Genomic DNA, 14,115 nt, shown 5'->3' on the forward strand with positions numbered 1-14,115 from the left:
ACAAATTTTAACAAGTTGTCTATTGAATAACAAATTACAAACTTAAAGAGACTTGAAATATTTAAAGAGACCTGAAATATTACTTACTATGTTCAAATATTTAATTAAACAATTTAGACATTGGAATATTAGGAATTTATTATATAATCAAAATTTCATATGTAAAAATTAAGTTTTTTAATTAAATTTTATTCAAGTTAAGTGTTTATATGTTCTGGATTGTACAAGTATTTAGTATAAATCTAATAAGAAAAGTAACTTAATTCTAAATTTCAAAGCATAAATTCAACTTTTAAAACAAAATGTATATATAAAGTTGAGAACTAATAAAGATCTAAATCAACATTCAAAACAAGATGAAAAAAATATAAAACTAGCCTTTGATTTAAACATCATTTTTTCACTTCAAAGTAGAGCATAATAAAAAAAAGAACAAAAATATACCAAAACAACATTATTTGATAGAAAATTAATGGTTAGTTTGATTATTTATTGGATATTCAAGTTCTAAGGTCATGGAAATTAACTCCATATAGTAATTATATTAACGTCATAAATGGCAAAGCAAGTAAAATACAATTTAAAATGAGATAGGGAAGGGAAGAGAGTCCTCATGACCTAAAGCATTCCATTACCACCATTCTGATCTTCACCTCCACTCAAGCTGTTCATCCCATTTCCCATGCCAAGAAAATCCCTGCTAAGAATATCACCATACTCACTGTGAACTTTCATCTGCTGCTCCACCAAAACATTGTTATTCACCTCACCAATCAACATTCCATCAGCGCATTGTTCACATCCTACATCATTCCTCCATATGCAACATTCATCTGATCACTTAAAGGCTCCATGCCACCTCCATACTGTTGTAAGATACTTCCACCCACTCACCCCACCACCACCACTCGTTCCATCTCCCAAAGCTCCCCCGTAGCTACTAAAAGCAGAATCCAACCCATGGGCTTGATAGCAAACTCGTAAACGAATAAGGGCTTGAGGCCCCTTGTCCAAGCAGGGGAGTTAAGTGTTGCTGATGGCTCCATGGGATTAGTAAACCTCCAGCAGGGCCCAGGCTCGTGGAGCTAGTGTTACTAGCATTGGCGACAATGCCAGAAGCCATGCAGCTGTAGGGGGTGCAATTTGTTGTGTGCCTTGCCATCTTTTCATTAAGAGCCTCACAAATTGAACGATGATGGGTAAAACTTTCAGGCCTGCTATAAGTCATTATTTAATCTTTAAATAACATTCTTTGTATAAGTAAATATTAATTAAGATACATACTTGAAAAAAAACTTTTTGTAGGTATAAATACATGAAGAAAATTATATTTAAAACAAGCTCTTTATGGTCAAATGTGCACTGTTTCTAATTCTGGTTTAATTCCAAGTCTTAGAGTAGGAAATTATAATTAATATGTTGTAAAGAAGAAAAGAAATGGAGTCTAAGATAAAAGGAATAATAATAGGAAAATGTTTGGTGCATAAAATTGTATACAAAATTGTGTACAAAATGATATGTGTTTGGTTTTAACTGGAATGGCACATGTATTCAGATCAACATCCCCAATTAAAATATCACAAATCAATTGTCATGTCATTTTGTGCAAATTTTTGTACACAATTTTGGGCAAGTAACACTACTCACAATGATATCGAGAATATAATAACCTCGCTAAGATAATAATTTTTTGCAGGGCTTATTTCAACTCATAAGAAATAAAAATAAATCGCTAAAGGAAATTTTTTTTGGTCCCAAATAGCCCGCCATTTTGGTAAGGCTAAATTCGACCGCTAGCGGTGGAATTTAGGAGCGCTAAAAAATTCAGTTGGCGGGAAAATTCCTCACAAACAATTCAACCGCATAAAAAATCGGGTCGCATTATTTAGCCTTGCCCAAGGAAACAAGCGAAATCGGTCGAATTTAGGTCGGTTGAATTTATGCACTTGAATTTAGGCTTACTTTCTTATAGTGTATTTTAAGAGAATTTTTCAAACTCTTTTCGTATTCAATTTCCAAACACATATTATATTGAGAAAGAGATTCCATAAAAATAATTCTAGATCAATTCACAATTTCAAGCACAAACTCGGTTAATTACATCTAGAGCACAACTAAAAGATAAACCAAATATACTCAATCATGTGGAGAAGGTAGTTCCACATTCACAAATATACTCCTTTGTAGCACAGATCTTATTATGAGCCTTCTAGTCACCGAGCACAGCAAACTTCTTCTTACATTTATCACAGCCGAATTTTTTTTTGCCACTATGTTTTCCGGAGAAATGCTTCTTGATAGTAGTCAGATCTCCAAGTGCTCTTGAGGGATCATGATGAACACAACCAACTTCAGGGAAAATGTAAACCCTTTTCTTGAATTCATCGTTTGTCTTTTGCTTCAGCTTCCCAGGCCAATTATGTCCTCTTCTGTGGAACTGCAAGTTCTGCTCCCTTTGAAAACCTCTATTGCACACATCACACCAAAATCGATTTGTTTGCCATTAGGACTATGCGGGGAAAGTGCTACAAACTCTGCATCATGGACCTGTCATTTACATATATACACATATCCCAAACCATCAAATGAACAAATTAAACAATCGAAAAACAATTCAAAAATCATATATGTCTGACTCATCCCCTTGAAATTTCCAGGTAACGGTAAAAGAAAAAATATATATAACTGACAGTTAATACATACACACACATGCACCCACAATATATAGAGCAGATCTTACTTGGATTTCCCCAAAGATATCTCCCTCTTCTTTTAGACGTAGCTGATGGAGAAGAAGCCATGGCAGGACTAGATTTTATGGAAACTCAAATTGATTTTTATTATTTTACTAGAAAAAACATACAAAAGCTCAAATATGTAGGTACTATATATATGTAACACATATCTCAATACATACTCTCATATTTATAACAATTTTTTTAACCGTGAAACCCCCATATTAGATAATTATTTCTTATATATTTGTTTTGCAAATTATTGAAGGTTGGAGGTACACATGAATTTACAAACCATTTCTTTTATAAGTAAATATATTTAGAAAATATCTCAAAAAAGTCACATTTAATGAAAATTTAGGTGCAACGAAGCGATAAAGAGGAAGGTAGTGTGGATGTTGGACATTACACTTACCTTTTGGCCATATATGCATGGTGAGGGACTGGTCTCCTTGTCTTTCTATATTGTATTTTTTTATTTCATGACATTTATTATATAAGTAGATTATATATATATCATGATAACTCCAACTAAAAGAAACATGCTAAACGCCAAATCCGTCATTCTATATTAAAAACATGAGTCCAGTAACACATGTCCTTATACGTCAATTAAATCCAACTGAATTATCGATCAATAATTCGGTCATTTTATATCCTTAACAATTGAATATTACAAGAAAAATGTCTATGAGCTCCTGAATTGGTTGATATCGTGTTAACATTTTTTTAGTGTTAAACTCAAAACAACCAACTTGTACCTACTGTTCATAAGGAGACGGTCATTTTTTGTATGAATCCACTCGATATGTTATTAATTCGGTCGGTTTTTCATACCCACAAATGATTAATTTTGATTGTTATTTCTGCAAATAAGTCGGTATTGGCTCTAGAATAACTTTTTTGGGTTCTACAATTGACATTCCTCCTACGCAGACACGTACAATATCAACTCCAAACACACCACAATTATAACCAACTAACATTAATGTCAACAACAACCAAAAATAATAAAAACCATATACATTAACCAACCAATTGTTAAAGTAACTACATTTGCTTATTGTACTCCATTAAGCAAGCAATCAAATTAATAGATAAATGTTCGAAGCACACATACAACTAAATGTATACATGAAAATTCAAATAATAGCTCAAAGCATTGTTAAACCAAAAACTAAATAAAATTGAATAACGCTCTTCGCACCACTGTTTCTTTTTGCGCCACTCTCCTCGTCTTCGCAAAGCTCGGCATCCTCTTCATCTCCGTCCTCATTGCCGCTGACGGTGGTGTCATCCATAATCGACATCCATGATGGTGGTGTCATCCATATTTAGAGCTCCAAGCGATTTTTTTTTGGTGGGATAATAAATTGAAAGAATGATAAAAAGTAAGATATCAATAATATTTATGTCGGTTCAACTAAGTACTAAAAATATCTTATTTTTTAAGTGATCTTCTCAAAAAAAATTAAAAATTGGGCCCCTAAATTTTATTTTATGCCTATATTTTTTAATATTTTTCTTTTAATCATTCATGTATATAACAAAAAATGTGTCCCTCAAAGTTCAATTTTTTTCGATACCCTCATTCATTAGCACAAAGAGTTTGGTCCAGGGTTGGATTTGATGTCTTGATCGCCACTTTCTTGAACCTTTCTTATAGCCTAATATATATATGATGTTAAAATGCTTTAAAATAACACTACTAAATCTAAATTGAGAACTTTTAAGATTTTACCTCTTGGTTCTCTACGTCATACTTTTTGTAAAACGCCATGGCACTAGCTTCTAGATTTTGTTGTATTTGAACCGCGACTCAGGCAAGCATTTACTTGCTCTTTTGTGGGTACCATATGAGATGTATATGAATTTACTCTTGCATTTTTCATCATATCCTGGACCACATTAAAAAAATACAATCCGGCACAACGGATCCGTCGAAGCTTGGCTAGAAAATCTTATGCCTCGACATGTCGAGTTTTATAATTCGCAGCAAGATCAGGGAGGAGTGTCGATGTCGGAACTTTTGAAAAACGAGTCAGTTTATTTCTAGGAGGACTTGTCATTTATGGTATTTTTGCCTCGAGCCACCATTATATAGGATATTTTGCCACCTCGATCCCCTGTGCATACTAGCAAATGCTTGCCACCTTAATCCCCGTGCATACTAGCCAATACAATGCGATTCCTTTGACAAATTTATATTATATTGTGAATTTTGTGACTTTGGTAAAGTAAAAGGTTCTACATTATATTCTAAAAAAGTCTGAATTTTCTCACATAATACATTATATTGTTACGATAAATTTACAAACTAATTTTAGAGAAAAAAAATACTTAAATGTCATTTGGGTATGAGTTAAAAGATAAAAAAATAAAAAAAAAATTATCACTATTTATAATTTTATACTTAAAACATAGAAAGCAATTAATTAAAGTGACATAATATTATATATGTGAAGCCAAAAAAAGGTTGCTAGGGTATGAATATTTTTTATGCGGGGTCATAATTTGATTTTACATATCAACCCTATTTAACAAGCGTTATCCATTTTATGAAATATGTTCTCGATTGTACGTTAACTATCCACGTAAACTAAGTTATCTATTTCATATATTATCAATATATCAATTATACCCCGGTATTACAAACATGAACAAGTTGTCTATTTCATGAGCACTATCCTAAAATTGTCTTACAAACTTAAAGAGATGATGTGAAATATTACTTATGAAGTTCAAATATGCAATTAAATAATTTAGATATGGAATATTAAGAATTTAATATACAACCAAAATTTTATATGTAAAAAATAACTTTTTTAATGAAACTTTATTCAAGTTAAGTGTGTACATGAGTTTAATTTTACAAGTGTTTAGTGTAAATTTAATAACGAAAGTGGCTTAATTCTAAATTTCAAAGCAAAAATGTAACTTTCAAAACAATATATATATATAGGGTTTTACTCCAAGGAGAACTCTAGTATTGTGAGATATGAGATCTAATCATATCCACTCATTAAATAAAACATATTCATCTCTAGCCGTTAATTTAATATTTAATATTTATAAATTTTAATATTCTTCCATCTTCTATCAAATTCTACCACCCATCAACCACCACCACCTCCGGTGACAACCATTCAAATGACGAAGGAACAATTTTTGACTAAATCATCATAAAAACGATGACACTCCGGTCGGTATGGAGACGCACGATTGTTTGGCCAAAAAAGCGACGAATAATAACGATGGAGATGGAGGGAGGGAGGGAGGGAGAGAGAGAGAGAGAGAGAGAGAGAGGGAGGGAGGGAGGGAATCTGATATATGGGGAGGGAATGATGGCGGTCGGAGCAGCGGCTGGTACGTGGTGGTGATGGATAGTGATTGTGGGTGGTTGATGGGTGTATTGGGCAGAGAGGTGGATGAAAAAGATGAATTATAAAATTAAAATGTATGGTTGTAATTATAATTAGGGATAAAAATGTATGGCTGAGATTAGATCTCATATCTCATTTTAATTGGGGTTCTCATTTGAGCAACTCCCTATATATATGAGAACTTTTTTTTGGTGAAATATGAGATCTAATCTCAACCATAAAAATTTAAATTATTTTTTAATCTAGACCATTCATTTTAAATATCATCATCTTATCCAACCATCTACTCCATCTTCTTCTTTCTACTTACCACCCATCACCACCTCCTACAACTAGCAACCACCATTTCTGGCCACCACCACCTCCGGCGACCACCAGAAAATCACCACCGTCAAACATAAAATCACCACCGTCAAATCAAAAATCACCACCGAAAAACTAGAAATCACCATCAAAAAATAAAAAATTACCGCAACTCACAACCGATAAACAAAAAATCACCTCCGGAATAAACAAATCACCACAATCGGCCACTACCTATACCCACCAGATCCACCACAAGCTCAATTCATCAACTCTGATCACCACTATTATAGCAAAAATCATCATATTAATTATAAACACCACAATTAAATCCACCATGTCATAATCACCACCAGAACCACCACCATCCACTAACCCCCCCATATCGGAAGAATCACCAGAATTTTATGAAAATTACATATGATATTGAGCAACGGATTTCAAACTATACAGATTGAAGCAATTGTACAGCTAATATTCGAGGAGAAGCTCTGATCGGTGAAATTAATAGTGGATGAATCAATAAAAGTGGATCTAACGGGGAATGAACTGAGCTCAAACGGAAAGTGTGGTGGTGTGTGTATTTAATTCGTTGTGGGAGAGGAGAGAGAGAGGGGGGGGTGAACATTCCGGTCAGGAGTGGTGGAGTGGCGGTGGTGGCTTCGAGTAGTGAGGCTGTAGAGAGTGCAGTGGTTGGGTAAGTGGGTGGGGTCGGTGTCGAGAGAACCCATAAGAAAAGAGTTGGGTGGGAAAAGGAAATGTGTGATAGGGATTAAAAGAAAAATAAAAAATATTATAAAATGGAGGGCTGAGATTAGATCTCATATCTCATTATAATTAGGGTTCTCATTTGAGCAATTTCATATATATATAATGTTGAAAACTAATAAAGATTCAAAGCAACTTTCAAAGCAGGAATGCAAATTTCAAAACAAAATTATAAAATTATAAAATTAGCCTTTGATTTATAACCTACAGCTTTTTATTTAAAAGCATAGCATAATAAAAAAAACAAAAATATCTCAAAACACCTTTATTTGATAGAAGATTAATGATTAGTTTGATTAGTTCTTGGATGTTCTCGTTCTAATTAAGGTCATGGAAATCAACTCCATACACCTGCCTTGTTCACCAACTAGCTAAGATCTCGTGCACAAAAAGCTAATAGTTGCCACTTTAAACATATATAGAGCAAATATTTGTACAAAAAACTAAGTATATTTGCTTGCACATGAAAAATAAATAGTAATGCAATTATTTTTTGTTCTATAAAATTATGCATTCTCCTAATGGTAGAATAGCTACTTACAATGTATACAAATAATTTTTTAGTATGATAAAAAGTAATTCAAAAGGAGAGGTGATTATTTCATAATCTACCCCCTTGGCCCTAATGTACATCAAATCTGTTAGTAGATATATATTTAAACATGAAAATAACAACACTAAGCACCTTTTTATATGTGAAAGTTGGTATATGTATGGTAAAATAATCTGCCATATTTTTTGGCTATTGGCTACATAGACCTTACTTTATACAGAATTATACAGTCATGCAAACACATATCGTACATATTGCTAAAAAAACAACACAGAGTGTATAAACATTGAGATAGAGAGGGACACAGGAGCCTGCCTTGAAGCATGGATGGCTTGAAAACCCAGGGCTACAGTGATGAATGAAAGGCCTGGCCTCAGCTGATATGGTAGCTTCCCTGTCCCATGAGTTGGTCGTCTTATTACCACTGTGATCATCATCCCCCCTCCACCTCCACTCACGCTGTTCATCCCAGTTCCCAAGCCAAGAAAATCCATGGTAAGCCTATTACGATACTCACTCTCAACATTCATTTGTGGATCCCCAAAACGTTGATATTTACTTCATGACCAACCAACATTCTACCAGCATTTTATTAAAATTTGCAATTGATAACAAAGTATAGCCGTAAATTGTGAAATATGTTGGAATTTAATCATAACATGTTAGTTTGAATAATAGTCAGCTTCCTGGTTTGTAGGAGTTGTGACTTAGTCTTCTGAGTAGTTCTAGTTTGCTAGGAGAGTTAATGGATTAGTGGGAGTAGTAGCTAATTCTTAGGAGTTTAAGTTGCAGTAGCAACGTTAGAAATAGTAGCAGTTCTTTTCTAATCTCTGTAAGTTTTTCAAGTTTAGTAAGAAAACTTTTCCCTTTGCAATATTTGTTCTGTGTATTGTGTCATGTGTGTATATCTATTTTGTATTCTACACGTGGTATCAGAGCCTGAGTAAGGTGTATGCCAAAGTATATGCCCAGAGTAATGGCTATGGAGTCGAACAAAAGCAAGGAGATTACATTGGGACTGAACTACCCGATGTTGATAAAAAGTAACTACACTGCGTGGTCATTAAAGATGAAAGTCTTTATGGAAGCACATGGTGTTTGGGAAGCTATTGTACCGAAGGACCCTAAAGCTGCTGTAGAAGAGAAGAAAGATAAACTGGCTTTAGCAGCAATATATCAAAGTATTCCAGATGATATGTTGCTCACTGTTGCAGAGAAGACGACAGCTAAAAGGACTTGGGAAGCACTCAAAACAAAGTGTCTGGGTGCAGATCGGGTTAAACAAGCTAAGGTGCAGACAATGAAGGCAGAGTTTGAAGCTCTGCAGATGAAAGATGTTGAGGTGTTAGATGATTTTTGTATGAGGTTGAATGCCCTGGTTACTAAGATACGTGAGTTGGGAGAGGACATGGCTGAGTCGTATGTGGTTAAGAAACTGTTGAGAGCCATGCCTCCAAAATTTCTCCAAATTACATCGACAATCGAACAATTTGGAGATCTTGAAGTCATGACTATTGAAGAAACAATTGGGTCCCTTAAGGCCCATGAAGAACGTCTAAAATGATCAACCAAACATGTAAGCAAACAGCTGTTATTAACTGAAGATGAATGGAAGAAACGCGGGGTTGGAGAAGGGCAACTACTTATGACCAAAGAAGACTGGGCCGAGATATATAGAAAAGAAGGGACTGAGATGTCAAGACATCAAGATGGTGGTAACTATTATAATCGAGATGGAGGACGTGGAGGTCGTGATAGACGTAACATCAAATGTTTCAACTGTGGGTTCTATGGTCATTTCGAATGTGAATGTAGAAAACCACGACATGATCGAGAAAACATGGACAAAGACACATTTAAACAGGAAGCAAATCTGAGCTTCGCCCAAGACGATGAACCTGCATTGTTGTTTACAGAATGTTCTAAGAAGGAACCAAAGGAGTTGTTGCTAAACAAAAGGAACATGGTGCCTAAGGTCAGTCAAGGGGGTAATCAAAATATGGAATCTAACGTCTGGTACTTGGACAATGGAGCCAGTCAACATATGACTGGGTATCGTACTAAATTCCGTGAATTGAACGAAGAAATCACGGGTAAAGTCAAGTTTGGTGACGGGTCCACAGTCGATATAAAAGGCAAAGGTTCAGTGGTTTTTCAATCTAAGGATGGAAACGAGAAAGTGTTTCATGATGTGTATTACATCCCCGAGCTGCCCAATAACATTATATCGATGGGTCAGCTTACAGAATCGAGTAACGAGGTTGTGATAAAAGGGGAGCATATGTGGATTTATGATGATCAGAGGCGACTTTTAATGAAAGTTAAAAGGTCTGGCAATCGTATGTATAAAATTCTCCTGGAAACAAGTCATGCAACGTGTTTAATATCTAATGCGGAAGAATCAACATGGTTATGGCATACACGATTTGGGCACGTAAACTTTCAAGCAATGAGTTTGATGTCTACAAAGGGGATGGCAGTGGGGTTACCAGAACTTATACAACCTAAGAAAGTGTGTGTAGGATGCTTAATGGCAAAGCAGACAAGAAAGTCTTTCCTTCGACAAGCAGATTTTTGAAGAAAAGGCTGGAGCTTATTCATGGTGATCTTTGCGGACCAATTTCACCAACAACTGCTGGAGGAAATAGGTACTTTTTACTTTTGGTTGATGATTTTAGTCGAGTGATATGGATATATATGTTAAAAGGCAAAGATGAGACATTTGAGGCATTTAAGAAATTCAAAACTTTTGTTGAAAAAGAATCAGCAGAAACAATTAAGATTTTTCGAACCGATAGGGGAGGCGAATTCATGTCTAAAAGATTTACTGAATATTGTAATGAGGAGGGAATCACACGAAATTTCACTGCTCCATACTCCCCTCAACAAAATGGGGTAGTAGAGCGACGAAACCGGACTGTTGTTACCATGGCACATAGTTTTTTAAAGGAGATGAATTTGCCTTCACATCTTTGGGGTGAAGCTATACGCCACTCAGTATATGTATTAAACAGGTTACCCACAAGGTCTCTGTCTGACATGACTCCGTATGAAGCCTGGAGTGGTGATAAGCCCAATGTTGCTCACATTCGGGTTTTTGGTTATGTGGCACACATGAAATTGCCAAGTGTGCATACGATAAAGTTGGATGATAGAAGTAAAATAGTGGTGAATCTTGGCAAGGAAGCAGGGTCTAAGGCTTATCGTTTACTTGATCCTGCTCAAGGTACAATCCATGTAAGCCGTGATGTGATTTTTGAAGAAGGAAGAGCCTGGAACTGGAGTAATCAAAGGACATAGTCCAATCTACCTGGAAATAACTTCAAAGTTATTGTTTCTCGTATGATGCCTGGTACTGATAATACCACAGAAGAGGAGGAAGCTAGTTCACCACAGAGTAATGAGTCTACAGAAGTGTGGACACCAACATCCTCATCTGTAGTACAGAGTAATGAGTATACAGAAATGCAGACTCCAACATTGTCATCTGCAACTGGGCGGACGAGGTCAGACATGGATAACACTGTAGTACTCACCAGCGATGAAAGTGCCCCACGAAAGTTTCGCTCTATCTATGAAGTGTACGATGAAAGTGAGGAAGTGTTCCTTGATGAGAACATGTTGATGTTGGGGGTAGAGGAGCCAACGAATTACAAGCAAGCACTTACAGATGCAGCATGGACACGAGCTATGAAGTCAGAAATTGAGGCTATTGAGTGAAACAACACGTGGAAACTAGTGGAGCTACCATCTGGACACAAGCCAGTTGGTCTGAAATGGGTATATAAATTAAAACGAGACACCAACGGAAATATTATCAAATATAAAGCATGCCTCGTAGCGAAAGGGTACGTTCAAAAACAAGGTGTTGATTATGAGGAGGTGTTTGCACCTGTTACTCGGCTTGAGACAGTACGGCTTTTGCTGGCTTTGGCAGCTCGAAATGAATGGGAAGTTCACCATCTAGATGTGAAGGAAGCCTTTTTAAATGGAGAATTGCAAAAAATAGTGTTTGTATCTCAGCCACCAGGTTTTGAAGTGAAAAACAAAGAACATCTTGTTTACAAGTTAGTGAAAGCGTTGTGCGGTCTTCATCAGGCACCACGAGCCTGGTACACTCATCTCAACAAATATCTGGAGAGTCTTGCTTTTAGTAAGTGCCCTTACGAGAATGATGTATACACGAAGAAGGAAGGTTCTGAAGTGTTGATCATAGGTGTATATGTCGATGATTTGCTAGTTACGGGTACGAGTATCTCCAATATTCAAAGGTTTAAAAGGCAAATGGGGGAGGAATTTGATATGACAGATCTCGGCAAGCTATCTCACTATTTAGGCCTGGAGGTTAGTCAGAAATAGGGACATACTGAAATTAAACAGGAATCTTATGCAAAGAAGTTGCTGGTTCGAGCTGGGATGGGAGAGTGTAGACCAACGAAATATCCAATGGAAACTTCAATCCAGCTAGACAAAGACGAGAAGGGTAAAGTTATAGATGCCACTCAATTCAAGAGTATTGTGGGTGGGTTACGTTACTTGGTCCATACCCGGCCGGATATAGCCTATGCAGTTGGAATTGTAAGTAGATATACGGAACGACCCACAGTTCTTCATCAAGCTGCGGTGAAGCGGATTCTACATTACATTAAAGGGACTACAAACTACGGCTTAATTTACTTGAAAGGAACTGGTAATCATCTGTTGAAAGGATACTCAAATAGTGATCTTGCTGGGAGCATCGAGGACATGAGGAGTACTGGAGCAATGGTTTTTTATTTGAACGATAATCTGATTACTTGGGTTTCTCAGAAGCAGCGATGTGTGGCCCTTTCTTCCTGCGAAGCTGAGTTCATGGCAGCTACAGCTGCAGCCTGTCAAGCGGTTTAGTTGAGAAATTTGTTGATTCAGATAATAGGAGTGGAACATGGTCCAGTGATCATCTATGTGGATAATAAGTCAGCTATCGATCTTGCAAAGAACCCAGTTTTTCACGGTAGAAGTAAACATATCAACATTCGATATCATTTTATTCGTGAGTGTGTTGAACGTGGGGAGATTAAAGTCAAATATGTGCTTACGAATGAGCAGCGTGCAGATGTACTCACAAAAGCTATGGCAACGGTGAAATTCGAACATATGAGGGCTTTACTTGGAATTCAGTGTCTGCAGAAACATGCTTAGATTAGGGGGAGCATGTTGGAATTTAATCATAGCATGTTAGTTTGAATAATAGTCAGCTTCCTGGTTTGTGGGAGTTGTGACTTAGTCTTCTGAGTAGTTCTAGTTTGTTAGGAGAGTTAGTGGATTAGTGGGAGTAGGAGCTAATTATTAGGAGTTTAAGTTGCAGTTGTAACGTTAGAAATAATAGCAGTTCTTTTCTATTCTCTGTAAGTTTTTCAAGTTCAGTAAGAAAACTTTTCCCTTTGCAATATTTGTTCTGTGTATTGTGTCCTGTGTGTGTATATCTATTTTGTGTTCTACAAAATCTACCAAAACAAACTCACATAGTTATCGTAAATGAAGCATACCGTATAAACTTTCATTAGAGATGAACCCATATTTTGATACAATACTGTGATGAATTAGAGAGAGAGAGTTTACTGATTAAGAGGGTGAGAGAGAGATCAATCTACATTCCTAAAACTCATTTCTGCAAAACTTAGTTACTAAGCAACTAGCACTAGTGTTTGTTTATACATGAAAGAGAGTTTGTTATTTTGCTGAGCTGTCATAATTAACTCCATACTGAGCTGTTTATGTGCTGATGTCATGTGATGATTTGTGTTATTCCCAGTGGACTAACAATGAGATTTACAGAAGGGGGGTTGAATGTAAATCTCAAAACTTTTTCAAGTTTTGAGCAGTTTCTAAGGTGAAGTGTTTCTGAGAACAAGTGTGTGTAAATTGCTTGAAGACAATGCAGACAGATATATATTCAAACACAAATGTAAAGAACACAGAGAACTTAAAAACTTTTCTGGTGGATTTGTTGTTCCACCAGAGATGTGTTATTTCAGAAAATCTATGATTCAAAGAATTAAATCACAGTTGCTTCCTAGTACAAACTAGATGATTTTCTCTCTGAATTTTTCTAAACAGTTCTGGAAAATTCATATCTAATTACTAGCTGCTAATTGGTTTATATATCACCAAGTTTACAAGTGAAGACAAAACTGTAAAATACAATTAAAAAGGCTCTTCACATGTTTCTTCTTCATTTCTCTATCCAATGCAATCTAGGATAATCTGTGAATCTTTGAACACTTCCTTGTTTGCACCAGAATGGAAATGCTGCATTTTCTTGATTCCTCCAAGAGGCTTCCACATTCCAGTTTGTCTCTGTCAACCCATGTGCCTCTGTCAGCTTATGAAT

Source organism: Apium graveolens, unplaced genomic scaffold (genome assembly GCF_009905375.1).
Source record: "Apium graveolens cultivar Ventura unplaced genomic scaffold, ASM990537v1 ctg3642, whole genome shotgun sequence".
NCBI lineage: Eukaryota > Viridiplantae > Streptophyta > Magnoliopsida > Apiales > Apiaceae > Apium > Apium graveolens.